Source organism: Andrena cerasifolii, chromosome 2 (assembly GCF_050908995.1).
Source record: "Andrena cerasifolii isolate SP2316 chromosome 2, iyAndCera1_principal, whole genome shotgun sequence".
NCBI classification, from domain to species: domain Eukaryota; kingdom Metazoa; phylum Arthropoda; class Insecta; order Hymenoptera; family Andrenidae; genus Andrena; species Andrena cerasifolii.
This window is the reverse complement of record NC_135119.1, coordinates 6,420,949-6,443,733: the sequence shown is the minus strand read 5'-3', so window position 1 is coordinate 6,443,733 and position 22,785 is coordinate 6,420,949. Positions and strand designations below refer to the sequence as shown.

Genomic DNA, 22,785 nt, shown 5'->3' with positions numbered 1-22,785 from the left:
GGGGCTGGAACAAAACGAAGAAGGCGAGGAAGGGTGAGGCTAGCGGAAGGAAAAAATTTTTTAGAGCCCAGCGTATTTTTCCCGATGTGTCCAGTAGCCGGCGGCCGCTTAATTAGCTGCGCGTATCTACATCGCGGAAGCGTTACATCGCGAAATGTTTCGAAGCCCCCTACCTCCCCCGCGCCGCTGATTACGTCGGGCCGCGTTTACACGGCCAGAAAACTTCGGAATTATTCTCGATTATTCAAATTCGCAACCCTTGCCGCGAGCCGCGCTAGGCCCGATTCAAATTTATGCAAAAATCCGGCAACGCGAGAACCACCGGTTCTTATTAATATGGATCAATTTGACGTACACCAACCGGGCCCACCGCCGCATTTACGTCCACCGTGGTAGCGACGGGTCCTTTTTCTCGTCGCGCCACCTCAAATTGGACCACCTGACCGACGCGAGATGCCTTCGCGCGAGGGACACCGTCCAGCTGGAGGACGACTCGTCATTTAAAATAGGTAGCCTCCGCGTCGAACGCGACCAGTCGACTCGTCGCGAATGTTTAACAGTCGTGCTCGTACGAGGGGGGCGAATATAGCGCGCACTGTGGGCGACACGAGTTAATTCGCGTTACGTCGCACAGTGGGGAGATTTCGCGATTTCATGGCCAAAACCACAAAAATTAATTTTTCAATTCGACGAAATAAATGCAAATGTCAATTGAAGAACTAATGTGAGTATCAAATTTCCACCAATTTTACTGTTAAATGTTTTAATATAAACCTCGTGTAGACTCTCAAATATTTATGTTCATGCGATGTTAGAATGATCGCAAAGAATTAATCTAGATTTTCGAGTTACTTCAAACACTTATATTGTGTTATTCAAAGATCTGAAAATAATTTCAAGGCATGGATTCAATTCCTGGTGGTGCGTAAGCTATCTTTTTGTCCTCAAAATAATTATGTTTCGGTTTTTAATACGTAATTTATACAATTTTTTAAGTAGAGTTTTAGAAATAACCTTTTCATATAAGAATCAATTTTCAATGCATAAAATAGTTATCAATCCCATAATATCCTGCAATGATTTTCATTCCTATTTTACTTTAGTTGCTAATCTTGTAATTATATGCATTTTTTTTAAACACGATCCAGTGTGTCTTGTTTAACACACGACATAACTGTTACCGAGACTGGTTCACATATAATACATTACAAACCTTCTTATTCTTTTTTAAACGATTTTATTCAGCTTCGATCCTCTGTTTGATTGTTTCTATTATGTATGTTTGTTTGTCGTCAGAAGCGATAACCCTGCTGCACTCTAACAAAGAAAAAAGTGTATAAACGAAAATAATAAAAAAATCTTTATCGTTCGTAATTTTTGTAAGTGCTGTTTCTCGGATAATTTAATTTCTCATGTGTTACAACTTAAAAGTGCCGAATTTTATATATGAAAAATAAGTTTTCAGCTTTCAACCACGAAACTGGATATAGTTCTTCAATTAACATTCGTATTAAATTTGTAAAATTCAAAAATTTAATTTCTGTAGTTTCGGCCACAAAATCGCAAAAATTCCGCACTGTGCGTCGGTTTGAACTTGGGCACGCCGATGCCCTTAACAGCCGCATCGTCTACAATTCGAGGGCGCCCTTAAATGCTGAGGGGATCAGCGCAAAGGCTGCACGTCGAAAGTTAGCAAGCAAAATTCAAATTCGAACCCGATGTGGCTTGTTACGCACGCGTTATTCTGTAATTCCACTTTTAGCAAGTTAACCCCTCTCCCTGCGTTTCGCAGTTCCGAAGAAAGTTAGCACGCTGAACTTCACCCTTGAAGGGCGATGCCAGTTGTACCCAGATCGCGTACTTTATTTCGCAGCCTTCTTTCATTCTACGATTCTATGTTCCAGAGATGACGTTACGCCCGACGGCGTCGAGTATCCACGCGTGGAGCAGAAGTTGAGGGCGTCTTCTTCGATCCCGAAGCCGAATCTCTAAAGATTAGAGGGTGAGTGTGATTTTTGTTCTTGAAATTCCTGTTTCAAAAGTCTATCGCATTAAATATTCCTCGGCGATTAAGACGATCAAATATGACGGAGGAACCGTGTAGATGCGTCTGTCCAGCGCAGCGTTCGACGAAAGCCACGGACGAGTGGCTGGTACCGCGCGAATCGCGCGTCTCGGCGACGTTCGATGAATAGAATTGGGCAGAGTCGCCGGGAAAGAAAATATTTGACGACCGCGTCACGCGCCCTTAGAGATTGGCGCGCGACGAGTGGCGGTAAGTTGGAGCAGGAATATCGCGGAACCACCGAATTTCGTATTCCCGGATGGTAGGCTAGTCAGCTTCTGACAATACCGCCCAAGTGACGTCGCCGTATGTACGCAGTATGTACACCTAACTGTGCCACGCGAAATGTCCGCCTGACCCTATTGTAGCAATGTCTTTGAACGTGCAAAAGAAACAGCGCGTCGAACAAGCCTCCACCGGCGGAACAGCACTCCCGTCCCGATTAATTCGGCCGTTCGATTGGGCGGAAAACAAGAAACGCGCCGGCCGGTGGGTGTCGTATGAAAAATTCGCTTGGTAGACAATGCCGGTTGATTTGTAGGAGCGCCTATCGATGCGTTCGGTCAGCGAATCGCAAAGTATCCGCGAGGGAAAAGGGTGACCCGCGGGGAGAGGGGGAGAAAAAAAATCACGCGATACAGAACATTTTGTTTCCGATCGTCGGACGAATGAGCCGGCAAATTGGTGTGAAATTTAGCCGGCTTTTGCGAGCCGTTTAAACCTTTCGCTATGCCGTGGCGCGCTCTGTAGAGTTTGCTGCACGCAAATGAAGAATTGTCAGCCAAATACGGTTCGAGAGTGGTAAGGGGCGGCAGCAGGGGATGAATGGGGCCGTAATGCCGGGTCTACCCTGATTGTTGCCCTCTTCTCCCTTCCTCGACCTCTCGAACCCATCGGAATTTCCAGTACGAATTTCCGTCGGTGCCTGCGACGTCACTTCCGTCCCAGGGACAAACGGAATCGTCAGGCTGCGGCTCCGCGTCGCGCCGCGCTTCAGCTCGCGCCACCTCGCTCCGGAGGCCGCGGCCGTTTTCTGTCACCATCGCGTGGCCGATCTTGGATCGCTGCGGTGCTGATACGCGATCGACGGGGATCCGACGGGGAACAGGTAACGCCGGTGGTTACGAAGCGGCGGCTCATCCGTTGAAGATTCCGTCGAAAAACTGGCAGCCCCTCGGATTGATCGCTTTCTGAGAATGTCGGTTTCCATCGGATTAATGAAGCGTTTCGTTGATTCCGCCGCTGACCGCTCGTGCTGTTTATTCGATTACCGGGAGGCAACGATGATTGGTAGGTAGAGGCCAATGAAATTCCCATACAATATCGCCCCATGTCTTTCACACTCCGGTGAACTTTGACAATCGGGGCTTTTTCGGCATTGAAAGGGAACGCGGTCAATTTGAGCCAAACGATCGCTGACAAGCAGAACTCTGACCGCACCGGAGTCCTCTAAAAACCTCGAAAACGTCGAATAATGCTCTTAAAGACCGTGACAACCTTTTCTTCTTCGGGGAGGCTGCGCAACCAGCTGCGCCCTGGACTCTGGGAAAGTATGCATGCCTCCATGGAAATCCTGTGATCAACAGCACGAAGAAACTTTTAACTGTGTCGCTTGTAATGTGATGCTACGATGTCTTCAATTTTTATCTGATAGTATTTGGGTCATCGAAGTAGGGATTGCAAATTTACCGACTTTTTCAATCACCGGTAATTCGGTAAAATTTTCAATCGAAACCGATTTATCGATAATTTACCGGTATTTCTTAAAGCATTGAAAATATAATGGTAAACATTACCAAAAAAAAACTTGTTTAATTGTAATCGAGCATTATATAAAATATATGCAAATTTAACTATTCTGGGCATAAAATATAAAATGATATAACACAAAATAGATATATTTGTATAACTGATAGCAATACTTATTAATATGGATCTTCACCGCGAAAAAAATGAAAAGAATCTTAACTTAGGTGCATACATAATTAAATATCCTTTAATTAAAACATATTTTGTATAAACTTTGGTCTCCTGATCGACTAACTTTTGTATAAAATAATTCAGCCACGGATAAAGCGCTCTCAGATTCTACACTTGTTGGGCGGGTAGTCATTAAGAATTCATATAAGTAATTTAGTTTTCTTTTGGATCAGAGTTCGTACACCATGAGATACTGTGGTTTTCTTCTTTATTAGCAATTGAAGTTTTTTTCACTGATAACGTAGTAGATGTCGACGGAATTAATGAACGCATATATGCGCTATGTTACTAAACGTAATTTAACGAATTACCGGTAAAAATTTGAGGCTATTTCTCGCGATTTACCTGTAAACCTATTGTATTGCAATCCCTACATCGAAATACAAGTACCAGCTTCTTGCAACTAATCCTAAGTATATAGTTTCTGGTGTAGTATATGATACTATCTGCGAAGGATCTAAATTCAAATTGTAGCCCAACAATCCGACTCGTCGATTCTTCTCTCCCTTATGGAAGTCTCTGTATTTCATTGTCTTTGAACAGTGCCACCCTCGATGAGATTTTGGGGGATAATGCGGGCACGGAACGACGCACTCGTATCGACGGACACGCGGGAGCGACGCGCCGCGAAATCGTTCTTTCTGTTCTCGCGTGAAGTGTGTCGCAGTGGTGTTCGGGGGTGCGATAACAGCCCCTGGATAATGATACGCGTAACCATTCGCAATATTGTATTACGTACGCGGTGTCGAGGCATTGTTTCCGGCGTGTACCAGTGTCATCCTCCGTCGCGAAATGGCCCGACACGTTTTCTCGCCTCCCCTCGCGCCGCCCTCGAACCACCCTAGCCGAGGGCTGCTCCTCTTTCGTGTTTCACGCTACTTTCGCGTATTATTAGCGCTAACGCACGTTCCCGATGCTGGCTAATTTGAATAATACCACAGTGTCACATTAGCGTCGACCTTTGCTTTGAAAATATCAGATAACAGTGGTATTACCGTGCAGTGAGCTTGTTGAATCGAATTTTTAGGAACTAAATTATGAGAATGTAATGTCCATCTAATTTCAATCGTTACTTTCTCGTCTCCCTAGTTTTCGCAGCTTCTATCGGCTGTTATTTGTCGCGAGTAGGGGAGACCGGGGCTAGTTGACTAATTTGTAACATTTCTAATTTTTATAAATAGACCATTGGTATTTTGTTGACTTGTTGCACCCAAGAAGTTTACAAATTTCATTAGGTATACAGGCTCAATTTTTAAAATTGTTTTAATTGAGTCTAGGTTGTAGTTTTTATTATATTTAGAGTAGTAAGACGAAGAAGTCAACAAACCCCGGCTGTGGGGTTAGTTGAGAAATATGATGGGGTTAGTTGACTTGACATTTACTTTTCAGTTTTAACTTTTTGCCTGCGAAAGGCGTATATATATATAAAAGTTAAAACTGAATAGTAAAACTGAAAAGTAAATGTCAAGTCAACTAACCCCATCATATTACTACACATATATATATGCTACGATCAATATATTTGTTTAATTTTTTTTCACTCTTTCACACTGGTATTTTTTTTATTAAGTATCATGGTGTTAGATACTGTAATTATTTTCAACTTGTTGGTTATGGTCTATTTGGAAGACCTGAGAGTTTGAAAGGAGGATAGGGTGTAAAACTGGTAGGGGTGAGCTTGGAGGGATTTATGGTGGGGGAAGTGGATTTGATCACCTAAACTCTTTGCCTCGACTTCATCTTGAGGATAAAAAGTGCAATTTTTAGTGGTATTCCTATGCTTAGTCAAGTAACCCCGTCCGACACTGTCAACAAACAGTGTTAAGTGTCGCACGTACAAAACCTCCACGCACCGGCTAAAATAAAATACCCTAAATTATAGTCAATGTACCATGTTTCCACAAAATATTCATGAGAAAAACATCAAGCAATACCTATTGTACGAAAATTCATAAATAGTCGAAACAAAAATATTTACTTCCCGCCGACCTTTTCAGATTATTTATTCCCAGCGATAGAACACGCAAGTTTTTGTCACGGTGACACATTAACTGGCAAGCTAGTCATTCATATGCTTCAATATCGCGAATCGCAACATAATTTATAACATAATACAACAATTAAAAGGAATTAGTCAACTAACCTCGTTAGTCAACTAGCCTCGGTCTCCCCTACCTATTTCTCGATACAATCTATCAGGATTCGGCAGCTTTTAATTATTTCACCCTCGCTCGCCGAGCAGCGCACGGGCTGCAGCAGTTCAAAGATGGTTGTTTCCGTTTTTTTTTTTTTTTTCGTTCCAACTGCGCTCCGCCCGCGACACCCTCGGTGGAACAACACCGGGGGTGTTTCGTTTCACGCTTTACGCCGCCCGTCCTCTTTATTATCGTTATCGTCATCATGGTAGCGCAGTTTTAACGTAGAAGCGCGACGCGTATGTCGCGTTACTTTTCTATAGCCGGCGTTCCGCTGTCGTTGTTACGAGGAACCGCGGCGTTAACCTTCGACGTGATTGCACGTCGAGATCGTGCGATATTTTAATATAGCCAATCCCCGGGAGATCCTTGAGTGCCAATTGCAGAATAACAATTTCGTTTGTTGGGCTTTCGATGTCGATAGGAAAAGGACGGATTGCACAGTGCCGCGAGGAACTGGGGAGGCCTGCAGACTACAGAACTCGCTTTTATAACGACGAGTGTGCTCAATCCTGGGAGTATTAAACGTTAAATTTAGTTGCTCCGCTTTTCAGCCGAATACGGCGATAGTTGCGGGGATGGGGGTTGGGCGTAACAAGCGGACACAAAAGCAGCAGGTTGATGCGAGAAAGAGAGAAGGAGGAGGGCTGTTGAAGAGCAAAGATTGAATTTTGAGGCGATCTGCGTAACATAAAACCGAAATTCAATTAGAATCCGTGGCAGCTTTTGTGAGCCAGGCCTGAAGTTGCGCACGTGTGCCAGCCGATAGAAGAGTGAAGGGCGTGCTTGAACAACGCTGCTGGGACTTCGCAAAAACAGATTTAGCAGGTGAGGTCGCGAGCAACAGAGGGCCCCGGTAAAGAAAGCGTTTAATTAACCCTTTGATCTCGAAAACAGCCGTGCCAGCCGCGCACTTAGCTAACAGGCTACATTGATACCGAACTTCGTTAAGCACTTTAACCTTTACGAGCTTCATTTTCGAATTAATCCGCCCTGTTGATTCTCCCGACAGTCTCCAGTCTTCGAAAAACACGCCTCCGCCCGCGCCTCTCATATTCTGCCGTGCAATCTTCGCGCTGGCGTCCCTTGTTATTGTACATTCTCTTCCCTTCGTTTACAATTCTTCCAAGAATCCCTTGTTCCTCAGACAAAAGCTGAATTATTTTGCGAAACGTCGGGAATTAATCCTGGCGCACTACGGAGATGATGGACTAATGAAAAGTATGATGATAGAATTAAAAATTGGAAAGGGGGGGTTGAAGAGAGGAGGGAACGTAGAATGTAAAGCTACGGGGGCATTCCTAACAGATTTAATTACACAGTAAATGGCGTACGATAAATAAGAAAATTGAAATTAAGTGGACGACGTATTTTCGTGTCGTTCAAGGAAAACATAGTGTGCAATTCTCGAAGAACTTCCACGTTACACTCCTGTATTCAGTCACAGTCGTTAGGCGAAAGAAATGCGAAAGCATCCGCAGACCACTATCAGGCGCGTGGCAATATTTGCCGGATAATCATCGGGATGTAAAGCCACGTCATTGATCAGCACGTAGAAATGCGGGCTGCTCAGGGTTTATGTAGACAGAGACGCAAGAGGCCGAGGGGTGGCTCATTCGCCACCCGCTGACGGCCTGTAAATAATAAAACTGCGAAGGTAAATATAATTACCTAACTGTGTGTGTAACGTGTTTGTAAGCGGGCGTGCATGGCGGAACAACAATCGTAAGGTTCTCTTGAAAACGAGCCGCTTTTGAAAGGGCGGCCCGTATGCAATGGCGCAGGCGGCTTGAATTAAGATTTCAGTGGTCCCAGCCCGCAAAGATTGCGCCACTGGCCAATTCAATCTCCGCGGGCTTCGCCAACGAAAGATCCTATTCACTTGTCTTTTTCCGTGGAAATCACAATGCCACGCGTAAACAGTCAGCAAAGGGGCCGTGGATTAATTAACTGGAGCGCCTTTTGTCGCGTGCTCCTCACATGGACTTCTGGACGCCAGTGTTTTATGCTCCTGTACTTGCTTCAGGGCTCGTTAACACCTTCAAGAATGTATATAACACACCATATCAGCAAGAATGTTTGGTTACTGTAGACTGTATATCCTTTAATTTCGAATTTCGGGGGTTTTACATATGTTTATAACTGTCAACGGTATTCACCCTTTTTCACCCTCTAAAAGCAGATGTGTTGTTCACGGTTTACCTTAGTCTTATTCCAACCGACTCGCGAGTCACACGTTGTGCCACAGCACGGTGACTTATTTTCAATAGCATACGCAGTATTTTATAGATGTTTTTAACTTTCTTTGAAGATGATCTAAACCAAGATCGAAACGTCGGAAACTAATATATATTATATATACTATTTTCAATAGCATAGGCAGTATTTTAAATATGTTTTTAACTTTCCTTGAAGATGATCTAAACCAAGATCGAACCGTCGGAAACTAATATATATAATTAATTAATTGCAAAATAGCTTTGTTGTATTATTTTAATTTATTAAAATAATTGTTTTAATCTGATCAATTCAGTGCGCCGATACCATTGTAGTTAAGTTTTGCGGTGGAAATTTAGTTTATTTATAATTCTATTCTTTATACGTTACGTTTTTATTAAGTAAAATAGATAAAGTAATAGAAACTCAAGTAGTAACCGGGACATCCACCTTAGATGATTCTGATTACTTCTTCCACGCGCAAACTCGTTCCTTTCATCGTAATTCCTGGTGGATTTGAAAAGGATTACAGATTTCTCGACGGAAAGTACACAACAATGGTGGAATATTTATTGGATTTCACATGAACGACCCGAACCGCCGTTTCTCCCAAGGTGAATGAGAAATTCTTCCACCGCCGCCGGAAAAATGATCTCCCGGCGAGCTTGATCGGATAAATGTCCCCAACGACGGCGGTCGCGAGATGCACCCTTAACTCCTCGACCTCCTCTGCGACGCACGGGGCTGGGATCCGTACAATGGTGCCGAGGGAACGGGCGAGCGTACCAACGAGCAGGTAAATCCACGGGCGAACGTTCGAATGTGCCGCTCGTATGCGAGCACTCGCGGTGGCTCGAGTATGCTTCGAGTATTCGCGTAAGGCACGTAGATAAAATACGCTGGATGCACGTACGCGGGGGGTGCACCGCCCCTCCCCAGGGTAATTGGCCCTCTTGATCGCGTTCGTAGGACCGCTTTTCAATATTCCCGGTTGGCCTTCCCTCCTTCGTGCCTCGCGACTCCGTCTTTCTTCCCCGCCGCGGCCCTTTTTCCCCAGCGTTCGAGCGACGCGCCGCTTGCTCTTCGACTCCCTCACTTTTCCGTCGATCTTCCTTAATTCCAGGGTGCAGGTACGACTCTGTTTCACAGTCGATGTCAGGGGTCATTCCACGCGAAGGCGGACACTTTTCGGAGTAACATTTCGGATTTTGGTGCAACTTGGATATGTTGTAGACTTTAGGGGTATCTAAACATATCTCGAAGGATTTTTGGAAATGTCAAAAATTGTGGATGTTACAGCTCTTTGAAATGTAGTGTTTACTATTTTTCCAAAAATTATAACTGTTCAACTAATAAACTGATAAAAATCACCTTTTGGGTGCTTACAGTGCAGATATAAGAGTACCTAATAAAAATTATTTCACTTAATAAAAACGAATATTTCACCATTTATTTAGTAATTGTTCTAAACAAATGCAATTTTATAGTTGAAGGCACCTTTTTAAAAATTTGGAAAAAATAGGAGGATAAAGCCCTGTTTTTCCTCTTTATGGACATGATTTGAAAAACGTGGACCGTGCCGTGCGGTACTCGCAGCGGCGAAGCGGCTATACCTGCCACTTTTATATAGGGTATTAATGAGGACCGCTGCAAGGTTTGAAGTAAATATATTGAACTATCTACCTAGTAGATAGGGTTTCTTTATTTCATTCCTAACCTTGTGTGGCCTTGAAGGTCATAGTATACCATATGGTTGAATTTGTCTTGGCAGTCGCTTTCATATTGGGTAATCAAATATATAACATTCCATTTAAAAAACTAAAAGTCACCCTCGTTTCAAGGAAAATATTGCGAACACCAAAAATTCAGATACCGTATTATGTCGGATATAAAAAACAGTAAGAGTTTTCCTCCTTCAGTTTTTTTCAAATACTTACCATTTTCGAGAATCCTGTATAAGAATATCAGGTATAGCCGCTTGGCCGCTGCGAGTACCGCGCGGCCCGAGCGATTCAATTAATTTTCATTTGGCCAATTCTAAAACGTTCACGTTTTTCAAAACACGTCCATACAGAGGAAAAACAGGGCTTTATCCTCCTATTTTTTCCAAATTTTTAAAAAGGTGCCTTCAACTGTAAATATTAATATCGCATTTGTTTAGAACAATTACTAAATAAATGGTCAAATATTCGTTTGTATTAAGTGAAATAATTTTTATTAAGTACTCTTATATCTGCACTATAAGCACCCAAAAGGTGATTTTTATCAGTTCATTAGTTCAACAGTTATAATTTTTAGAAAAATAGTAAACACTATATTTCAAAGAGCTGTAACATCCACAATTTTTGACATTTCGAAAAATCCTTCGAGATATGTTTACATATCCCTAAAGACTACAACATATCCAAGTTGCACCAAAACCCGAAATGTTACTCCGAGAAGTGTCCGACTTCGCGTGGAATGCCCCTCAGGTGGACTGGTGCGATTAATTTTTGCGTCGCGACGCGCACCCCTTTGGTCCCTACGAACGCACTGCTCCTTCCTTCGATGTTGTCGGTTCTCCGATCGATATCGGAATTCCCGTTTCATGCTCGTCTTCTTTTATAATTGTTCCGGTGGTATTTGCGTACGGTCCCGTCAGTTGAGTCTGTGAATTTTACTGTAGTGGGTGTTCGGAGCGCTTGAATGTAAAGGGGCCTCGGAGGAGGATTTTTAAATGTGGACGGGACCCCACGCCAAGGCGGTGGGTTGTTCGGCGGACAGGTCAGTTTGGAATTCGAACAGGCTGCTACCGTAGGAGCTGCCACGGGGCGGGGCACACGTCAGGCAAATGGAAAGCATCCCTAATTTGAAACTGAGAAGAGAGAGCAAACAAGTGGCGAAACCCTGCACGCTCTTACGGTGTCAATTTTTCAGCGGCGGACCCTTCAGCCTGTACTCTTTGCTTTCGATGCTGTATAATTTCGGTGCCTCGACGATTCTAGACACAATGTCCCCTCCTACGGTCCTAGATCCTTGGTAATCGCATTTAAAGCGTCCAAAGTCTTCGCGCTTCACCCTCTGCCCCTAATTTCCACTGCCATAGCTTCCATCGATCTCGTAGGCAGCAAACGGCACCTTTCCACCCACGCGTGGGTAAATGAGACGCGTTAGGATAAATCTGACGAGGGTGGGTTAAGCGGCGTGGTAGCATTGCCGCCAGTTATAAGAAGCTTGCTAGCGTTTATTGGCCGCCAGGATGCAAATAAGGAAAAAATATGATCTTCCACGTATCGAAACTCGTTCCACGGTGAAGAGGAGGGCGGCTGGTCAGCGGCGTGCACGTTCTAAAAGACATTCAACGTCCCGTGGCGGATCCTCACCGACGCGGCCGCACACACCTCGAATATGACCGTTGTAAATTCGCAGCGGAAACCTCTGATTTTTAGTGGCAATGATTTTACAGGGATATGACACCCGCCTACGCGACGCTACCATGTAAGGTGCGTGTATTTTGGCGATTTTTACGAGTCGGGTTTACGAGGCTCGCGCGCCCTCCGCGGCTTCGTAATGATCGTCGGGAGTTTGCGGGGAAAAAGGTGTGCAGCGAGCGAGTCGCAAACGTTGATCCTCTCCGTCGAACGACGCGCACGTGTTTGGCGCGATCCAGGGGCCCGTCGCGCGCCCGTGTAGAACGGAGTAGGTGCAGACAGTCTGCTGTGTCTGATCGGTGAGCCGCCGTAAACCCCTTTATGGATGTAAGAATTTCATCGACTCGTCCACTGGATCAGGATTCATTGGTTCCCCGACACGATCACTTCCTCCTGCGAGCTCTTGAGTACTGGTCAAAGCGAGAGGGACGCTCGGTGACAGACTCCACAGGGCACTGTTACCAGCTGCATAGGAAGATGGACAAAGAAAATGGTAATAGCCAAGTTTGACCAGAGACCTATGCCCACTGTGAGAGTTTCCGAAAACTTTCAGCCGACCGAGGGGCAATCTCACTGTCCCATGTCTCCCCGGGAATTTCATCCTTATTGGATTACGAAGAAACAATCCTAAGTCCTCCTAACGAGTCCTGCGGATCGCAGGATATCGTCGGCCCCGCGATAGATATCCTAATGCCTCCTGACAAGCGTGCCGGTCCTTAGACGGTCGGCACCTTTTCGAGCCATCCGGTGCAATTATCCGAAACCACGGTGAGCCTGGTCGTGTTATTGTTTTTTTCCCCTTCCACGTTGATGCACCCCCCAGGATCCTTTCCAGGGATTCGCCTATTGTCTGCGACCAGAGACTGTACCGTCGGATCCTTCGGGCACCGCAGCCAGCCCCACTTTAGTGTTTTCCTGCTGGTTGATGCAAGTCCAGATAAAAGTTTTGACAAGTCCGGGGCTCGGAGGACGACCCGGCGGATCGGGAAAAACGCGGTAACGAGAGTTCCAGGGGGCCCGTTGTGTGCACTGGCCGCTTTGTTTGCCCGTTCCGAGTGTATTTTACCGATTAGATAGCGGGCATTAACGAATTGTTCGGGCCTGCGTGCAATGGCAACGGTGCTGTGGAATTAGATATATTTGTTAGGGATTCCTCTGCAGTACGGTTGCTTGGTTAGCTTCAACCTTCGATTAGTTATTGTCGAGGCCAGTTCTTTCTGTAGGGGAGACCGGGGCTGAAAGTTCCGATTTCGATAAAACAGCAAAAATGACTGGAAAAGAATAATGTAGTTATTCTCTTCACTATTGACTAATTTCTTGTTGAATTTATTATATTTTATGATTTTAAGCTTGTATTTAATATATTGCAATAGGTTTTTCATAGAAAGTAATTTATTTGTGGCTGATCGAAGCGGAACTTCTTACCCCTATTTGGGGCAAGTTGTTATCGCATTGGGGTAAGTTGTTGCTAAGATATAAGAGTTGCCTTTTAATGAAATATTTCATTTTCTAATGAAATAAAACAGAATTTTATTAATAATGGTTATTTATGAAGGTTCGGACCAACAAAAATGTATTATCTTTAAAAGAAAACCAAAACGATATAATAACCATAAACATTATCTTTGGTATAAAAACTATAATCTACTAAGCAATCTTGTAGCCTACTGTGGTCTCTTGTACACATTGTATTATTTTAATAAATCTCGATAGAATCATGTGGCAGATATTGAATTCTCTACCGACAGTTTTTATTTATCTTTAACTTCGATTGAAGTCGTGTCCCTTTCCGCCTTTCATTCACATGTTCGCATCTTAAAGCACAGCAGAAACAATTTAAGGCGAATGTCCCAATTTCTGCACATTTCGTATTTTTCTTATTATTATACGCGTTACGTTTGTACTATAGTTGCAACAAAATAATTCTAAATTTTTTTAACATTTACGCGAGTGTTGCACGAACTTAGGGCGACACATACATCGCTATTTTTCATGAGCAGAAATAAGGACATTTAGAGCATTACATATGTAATTACAAATTACTAATAGTTAAACATCTTGAAATATCTTTCTTAAATAGTTTTTGAATTGGTTATTATAGAATTTATAACCAATTCAAAATTAAAGGTAATTGAATTTATTATTATAGAATTAATCAATTACTCTGTAAATTTTGATCACGAACAATTTTTTTACACCTTCTTTATGACGAGTCTCCTCTTAAATGAGCAGAAATTGGAACATTCACCTTATACATTTGCGGTGGGGCAAGTTGTTACGGTAACAACTAGCCCCTACCGACAAATGTAGCAATTTCAGGGACTATTCTGCTTATACAAATATTCAAACGATAAACACTATTACACCATGCTCTTAAATGTCATTTGATCAATAAGAACGAATAAATCTATAATATCGACGTTAAACAATTGAAATAGCCCACAAAATAATGATAGAAATTTGTTTACTTATCTGGTACGCGACTAATAGGTCCTTGCTTACAACCACACGATTCGCTGTCGCGGACGCTATTAAACTGGGCGACAGAGTGGCGCGATCAACTCACCCGGAAAGAATAATTTAAAGTACAACGCTCTTTTTATTTTGAAGATAGAGCCGTCGAAAGAACTTACCCCCGGAACTTTTATCCCCGGTCTCCCCTACTTTACAGAGGTGCAACGCTGTTGCCTTTCCCATTCTGTCATCGGATTTCCAGTTGAAATCTAAATCGGGAGAAAATGTCGCGATAAGGTGCGGTAGCTTGTCGGGCAAGTCTCGGGAGAAGGGAGCCTCGAGACGGCGGAAATCGCGATAGCAAATAGCCGTGTCGTCGGCCGTGGTCCCCGTCCTACGATAAATTCGCCGCGTGTCAATATAAAATTTGTACCTGAGGGTCGCAGCGCGTGGCCAGCAAATAATAGAGACGTTTACAGAATGAATGTTGATTGTGCGGCGCCTACGGATGAAACGCGACAATGGGCCCGTGCCTCGATGCCCGTGTTCATTGACGCGCGGGTTTCTACGATATGCAAATTGAAATGCTTTCGCGGGATAAGTGCCCGTGCATCGATAGGATCGAGGCTGGGGAACGGTCGATACCGCGGCGCGGCCGAGGCGCCACTTTAAAAGTTAAGGATCAATCAGTCGCGAGCATTGTTCCAGGCCATTGTGCAACGACGCCGAGTTGTTTATGGCCCGAAACCCGAAGAGAAACGATAATAATAATGGAACGGGGGTGGACAACAATGAAGCACGCTCCCGATCGCAATGCCTCCGCTCTACGTTCGAACGGCGCAAAAAAAGGCTCCGAGCATAAAATATCCTTCCGCGCGAAATTAGAATTTCAGCGGGGCGACGCCCGGAAATATACGACAGGCCCCTGGATTGTTTCGCGTCCAGTCAGCCTGCGCTTTGTAAAACGTACTCGAAGTGCTTCCCGTCCCTCCGGCGGCGTTGGTTTTTCATAAATATTTCGCCCATTCTTTGCTTATCAGTCGCGATTGCTGGTCTCCATCGATCTTCCTTTGTCTGTTCGATGTGGTTGCGCAAGGTAGTTTTGAGGAGCCACCGTGCTAGCTAAGATTCCCTGGACTCCGATACGTTTCAGGGAACGCGCGCTGCGATTCGCGCGCGACAATGCACGGGGGACATTTATTTTCGCGATGGTCGAATAATTTACGATTGGAGCACTCGGTCTTTATAAAGTCCCACAGAAAACTGATGAGCCTAATTGAAGCGCACACGAGGCTAAGCGCGGCGAAAACGTTTTTATAAAATAATTACCACTTTTCCTCGTCGGGCTCGTAATCCTCAATCCCCGAATCCTCTTTAGCAAATCCTACATACGTTGCAGGGACGATAAAGTCGTTTAAGTAGGCGATCCCCTAATTATTTTGAGCGACGTACATAATTGCAACGACAGATTGCGCGCTGGAAAATCGCGGAGCGTCGATTCATTGTTCGCCGGGGAGCGCCTGTATGGCCGAGGATTTAATGATTTCTGGACACGAGCGAAATAATTCACTCGGCATTACTATTTACCGCGTTAATTATTAAAAGAGCATTATGACAATCTCGCCCTACGCCGCCGCGCCCTCCCGGCGGCACGTGTTTCCCCGGAATAAGTAGAGCGCGATCGCGATTAATGAAGTAATTAATAATGGAATAATTAAACGAATTAAACGCGTCCCCGGATAAACGAGAGCGACTGCACGTCTGCGCGCCGCTGTCTGTCGTTCGCCACGATTTCCGCTGCGTCCTTCTTTGTTTACCCGCAAACAAAACGGGCCAAATGAAAAGTGGCCGCAAGCCAGGTGAGGTGTAATTGGTCGTTGACCTGCGACGAGTCGCGCGGCTCGACGTGCAGGATCTTAAAACGCGGGGCGCGTCGAAATTACGAATCACCCGGCTAATTGACAGGTAACGATACGTGGCAAGGGCTTTCGTAGGCAATCGTTATCAGAAGCGTGAGTGTACGTGCACGGTGTTCGCGGAAACGTTGAAGCTCGTTCCACGGGCATGGAATTCACCTTAAGGGGTTACGCCACCCTGAAAGTATTGAAAACACGATTTTTTTTTCTTAGCATTTTCTTATTACGCGAAGTTTTAAGAATAATTTAAGTCATCGTAGACGCAAAAATTGACCAAAATAGCCGAGTTATAGGCTGTTAACGAGGCGCGGATGTCGATATTCCGTAGCAGGTAGCGAACATTCTACTTTTCTTCTTTTGCGTTTTTCACGAAACTACATTTTCAAAGATGACCTATCAAATATCTCCGAAACTATTTGTCCGATTGAGTTCAAACTTGGCACGCATATTCTTAATGGTATTGTCTACGATGTAGCATATCAGTTTTTCCATCCTACACCCCATTCGTATATAATTAATGGTTTAAATTCGTTTTTTCATGTGAAATACGTATAATTTTTTTCACTTTGCTCTCATTTGTGCAATAAATTTTTTTTTCTCAAATCCCTATGCTACGTCGTAGGTATTTTATTAAGGAACACGAAAATCATCGGGTTTTTGATTTCAGAGGAATATGTTCGTTATAATTTGTTAGGTTAGTCACGCGTGTAACGGCGGACGAGCTTCGCGGGAGAACAAATAACTCGGTCATTTTTTAATATTTTTGAACAGTATTTATACAATATATGCACTAATACATGCTCTACCCATAAGAAGAAAATAAATAATTTTCAACCTCATAGTATCAGTAAAAAAAAATCGTCTAGTTTAGTGCTGTTTCGAGCGCCTCAGGGTGGCGTAACCCCTTAAGGGGTCGTGCTCAGTCAGGAGGCCGAAAAAAGGGTGGTCTTTGGAAATTTTTTACTCAAAAGCTATAGCACATTTCTCCAAAAATCTTTTTTCCTTTTAAGGATTGCATCTAGTACCGTGCATCGTAATTTTTTTATTTAAAAATATTTATCAATAACTAAGTTATTGTCTCGTAATTTTTGTATTTAAAAATATTTATCAATAACTAAGTTATTGTCTCGTAATTTTTTTATTGAAAAATATTTATCAATAACTAAGTTATTGTCTCGTAATTTTTTTATTTAAAAATATTTATCAATAACTAAGTTATTGTCTCGTAATTTTTTTATTTAAAAATATTTATCAATAACTAAGTTATTGCCCATCACTCGAAGGTTCTCTAAAAAAAGGGCTTCTGCGGTGACCACTGCTGCTCGAAAGTCGATCATCTAAAATAAAAAATTCAAAAGAATTTACTTATTATATTATATTATCTAGTATTTGAACGAAGGATTTTTCGAAATATTGATTTGGGAACAAAATGGCTGATGTTTAAGGTAAAAGTTTCAAATTTTATCATAAATCGTGCCTGATTTTCGTCAATTAAAAGAAAACTAAGCATCGGATAAAAAAATCCTTCGTTCAAATACTAGATAATATAATATAATATAATAAGTAAATTCTTTTGAATTTTTTATTTTAGCTGATCGACTTTCGAGCAGCAGTGGTCACCGCAAAAGCCTTTCTATTTAAAGAGCCTTCGAATGATGGATAATAACTTAGTTATTGATAATTATTTTTAAATAAAAAAATTACGATGCACGGCACTAGATGCAACCCTTAAAAGGAAAAAAGATTTATTGAGAAATGTGTTATAGCTTTTGAGTAAAAAAATATCCAAAGACCACCCTCTTTTCGGCCTCCTGGCTGAGCATGACCCCTTAAGAAGCGCAGCGCTTTATTCTTGACTCCTACGATCAATGAGTCATCCCAGCAGCGGCGGCCACAAGTGTAGGGTATCTGGTGTACTTCCCTTGCCGCGTTGTCTCATCTCGTGGCCAATAAACGCGTCACGTCGCCGGTTAAATCGCCTTTCGCGGTCCTCCCGTGCTCGGTAAATAAACTGGCAGATAGCAAACGTCCGCAACAGTGACTCCGCAGAATCGACACCGTTTAGCGATGATACCAGCGTTCGGCGCGATCCACTGAAATTGCGCGATGCCAGGGGAGAGCACGAGAAGACCGTGGATGATAATGGATCGCCGAGTTTCTACGCAATCTATCGGAAGGTCGAGCCACGATTTCGGATCGTGGCATCCTTGATCCGAAACTGGTCCGTTAAGGATCTCGGTAGTTCGTTCGCTAGGCTTAGAAGAATAAGGTGGTGATCGAGGGGTGGAAAAGGGGGGGTTGGAGGCAAGATAAAAGTGACAAAGCTGGGGATAGAGAAGTGGAGAAATGGGAGGAATGAGATAGAGAGGGGTTTGCGGGGAAGTGAGAAGTTAGGAACAGTGGGGATAGATAAACGTGTGAGATTGTTGAGCGGAAGGGGTGGAAAGGTGAGAGGGATTAGACGAAGGGAGGGAAGTAGAAGAGAGGAAGGAACAAGGGGAAGTAAAGCTTTTTAGAAAACTCGATCACGTGAGACTTGGTGGGGTATCTTTCTGACGCTGTTATTTCCTAATTATTTTCCCTGGTAAGTGTGTACTACTTAGGAATTAACAGCCGCGAGCTGATAACTGACTGCTCGTTCCAAAGTTTCCAGACACCTGAGAATTAACTTCTAATTTCCATCCTAGACAGGCGTGAACACATCGCAGGTCGCGTGGACGACTCGCGTCTTCGAATTTGTAAATATGTTTACAATCTGAAGTCAGACGTTTGCGAGCATGGCTTCGTGGTGTTAGGGTAAATGTCCCAATTAGCGACCCAGTCCCAATTATTCACACTTCATCCTTTATATTTAAATATGTTTTTTCCTGGGTTCGGAACGGGCGTTGAAAATATTGAATTCGATTAGTGAATATTCAAAGTATCTTGCTGATGGTTTCGCTAATGTATATCATAACATATAATTGAGTAATTAATAAATGCTTTCACGTGTGTCAGCTACGAAGCCGTGAAAAAGTAGTTTCTTGTTACCGAACTTAAGAACGGCCAAATTTTAGGTATTAAGTATTTCTTACGTGAGTATATTAATGTAAGAAATCTGTATTCAAATAAGTTAAAAAATAATTGTAAATTTACTATTTAAAAAAATTGCATCGATTTTTTTATTAAATTCGTAATAATTATGGGGGTGAATAATCGGTACTCGTAAAATGTGTGAATTCCTATTATTGACACGAGATGCCATGTCACGTTTCCAACTTACGTGTTTGTCAGTTTGCACCATAACTTCAATAAGCAAAGATGGCTAGTAAACCCTAAGGAATATAACCGACGTAAAAACTATTCGCAACAACAATTGGAAAATGCTTTGGAAGCTATCAAATCTGGTGATAGCATTAAAACTATTGCAAATTATTTTATTTTGCACTAATTATTTTATAAATATCCTTTTCCGATGCATTCAATTAATTGGGACATTAGATTGCACGTCCCGATCAATGACAATTCGACATAGATCACTATTTGGGACGAAGAGAGAAGAATTGAAGGTGAAAAATAGGTACACGTGCACCATATAATATATTTATTATTAATAATTATATTCGAACAATTTCATCGTGAAAAAGGGGCCTTTTTCATACTGGAAAAGAACCAGCCATATGATAGGCTATTAATGAGTACCTGCGATAAATACTTTTAATATGTAAATACGTTGGCACGTGCGCGTAGATCTTACAGGGTCGCTAATTGGGACATTTCCCTTAATTGGGAGCGATTGTTTGAGTGCTTTTTCGTAGAGCCATGCTGCGCGTTGGCAACAGGAGATGCTGTGATCATTATGAATTTTATTGAGACACTGCGAAGCGTGTACCATTCGATAGCAGCGAAGTTAATATTGTCTTGTAGCGGATCGAGCTCCAAGTGAAACAAATTGTCCATTCAGCTGCCAGGCGTTTGTATTTCATCGAACAAGATCAACAAGGGTGAACGAAAAAGACTGGAACAGGCGAGAGGAGTTTGGATATTGGCTGCGGTGGAGGAGGAACGGAAACTAATACTTGATCGTGGAGGACAATTAGCGGAGGCCCGCTTAAATCCGAGTATTTAAGTGCTACTAAAAGGCGCGATACGTATCAAAGGCATCTGCAACGAAATATGGTAGACCCCGGAGGCCGGTACTCGTGGTTGGCCAGCGATAAGTGACGTTACTCAGCCGATGGGAGGGGCAAAGAAGCTGAAAGTAATAAAAATAAGTAATTACTCGGAGTAATCGGCCACCATTCCGGATTCCCGGGGACCGTAGTCGTTCAATTAGCTGAAAGTGTTCTTTCACTTGCACGGTTACCGCGGCGACCATTCTCCTGAACATCCAGGCACGGATCGATTCGCGAACGAAACAGGACATCACGAATCTCCTCGCGACACGTAATCATGGCAGGTACTTAGCTGACGCGTAAACTCCCGGGGAATAATCCTAGCGATGCGAGATCGTAACTCCCTCTTCAACCATCGGCTTAAGTAAACGCATTACAGATTGGATACGCAAAAAAAGGCGGCTTAATAACGTTGACCAACTCCAACCATCCCTCTCGTCATCGTCGCTCTCCTCGTCGTTGCCGTCGTCGTCATCCTCGCCGTGGTGGAACACAGGGCCGCGGAAGAGTGGGAGAGAGTGGGAGGAAGGCAGAGAGGCGGAGCGTAATAAAAATAAGTAATTACTGCGAGTAATCCTCCCCCTCTGTCCCGGGCCTCCTCGTCTTGCCGCCACCCCTCTCGTTCTCCACGAGAGTCGTTCAATTAACGGGAATACTGTTGTCTTCCCTCACTACGTTTCCCTTCCATCCCCCCTCCGGCCGCCGGGACCCCATCCCACGCCCAGCGTCCGCGAAACCCGCGAAATGTTTCACTCGCGAAGTCGCGTGGAGCGTGGAGTACGCTCTCCTGTACGTCGAGATAGGGCGAAAGAGGGGAGATATCGATGCCCCTCCTTCACTCACGCCCCTGACGTCCATCTATCCTTCCCCCACCGCGGTCACCCCTCCAGCCGATCGTGCGCCATCCCTTCCGCGCTTCGTACTCCTCTGCTCCCTCCTCGCTGCTCCGGCTTCCCCTCTAACGCCTGACCGCGACCCTCTCCCTCGGCCTCCCTTGCTCCTTGGCGCCCCAGCGCGGCGCTCTACCCGCTCGAACGCGCTGCGCGCTCTCTCTGCCTTACTGTACTGCTCCAACAGTGGTGGGGGAAGGCTCCGAAGCCCCACTCGCTCGTCTGCCGTCGTGCCGTGCGGTTCGGATCGCGTCTCGTACATGTTCTGAGTGTCGCGCGCTCGGTGTGTTCTCGCAATACGGCTGATCCCTACGCCAATCCAGCTCCGTCTGACAGTGGTTTACGTTAGACACGCGCGACACGACCCTCCGATCGAACGGTCGCCAGCTGGCATGCCTGTGTGCTTCGTGTGACACGTCGTCTTTCTCGCGCTGGTGTGTCCGTGCTCCTTGCCCTGTTATCCCGAAACTGTAACCGAGAGACCGACAGGATGGAGCGGGACTGTTGAGCGTGCACGCTGGTCGCCAGGACTACCTCGGATTACCTCGGCAGAATCCACTCGGCCAAGGAGATCGGGCCCAGTGTTCCGCGAGGCAGAGTGCCGCGGTCGGCCGAGACGTCAAGGAGAGACGCTGCTGGAGCGTTACAAGAGTCGTTAGGTGCCGGGATTCGCGATACGAAGCGGAGCTTAAGATCAATAATTCGACCAGGAAGACGCGGGCTTTCGAACGAAAGCGAAGGCCTTGCCTGCTCCCGAGCGTCTGCGGACGTCCTTGATAGTGACAGGACTGCCCCCGGTGAAGGACCAGCACCGCGTACGGGTTCTCGTGGGCATCTGGCCTAGGAGCACGCTCTATTCGCGCGTTGCCAAGCCGCTCGAGACCATTGGAAACGATCTCTCCGGTGGAATCGTGGCCGATTCACAAACGTGATCGCACCGGTACACGCAGAGAGAGAGAAAGAGAGGTCGTGCTCGCGATTCAAGGAGTGTCGTTCGTCGACCGGGCCTGGCTTGTGCGGAAAGTGTTTGTTTGTTGTTGCTGCTCGCGGGCACCGTCCGCTGCTCGAGGGAATATTACCGTTCGACCTAGGAACACAGCCTACGCATGCCGCGGCTCCAGGTAAGGCGTTCATACCTTTACCACGGACAATCGGGAGGCTCGTAAGAGCGTCAGGGCCTGTATCTGGCCTGATCCTCGGCGCGGTTTATCGCTCGAGCGTTATCGCGGGAAAAAATCGATACGGTAGATCGCAGATAACGCTCGAAAGCCCCAAGCCACTTCGGCAGATTGAAGAGCCGCGGAAGGTGTGTGCCGTTGGAATGATGAATTCGGGGGTAGAGGGGCTGAGCCATTGATTGCTCAGGTGTCCCTTGACAAGTGTGCACACGTCTGCTTCGCTCGTGGTTCGCTAGGCCGTCGCGAGCCTGTTCGCGCTATACGCCCGGAGCTAGCGGCGGTCGTCCCCGCTGCTCGCGATCCGGAGTCAAGCGTTTTGCCAATGT

The 22,785-nt window shown here is 44.8% G+C and overlaps 1 protein-coding gene across 2 annotated transcripts in view; it reads left to right on the top strand.

Annotated features, from left to right (window-relative positions):
* Positions 1-1,904: 1,904 nt before the first annotated feature.
* The window catches only part of LOC143378840 (uncharacterized), a 208,156-nt gene continuing 187,275 nt past the window's right edge, over positions 1,905-22,785 (top strand). The window contains exon 1 of one of the 2 annotated variants that reach the window (XM_076830865.1): positions 1,905-2,002. The gene's annotated coding sequence lies outside the window, so the exon portion shown is untranslated. Of the gene's footprint in view, positions 2,003-21,488; positions 22,403-22,785 lie in introns of those variants that run through there. The other variant, XM_076830864.1, reaches the window with a different exon arrangement.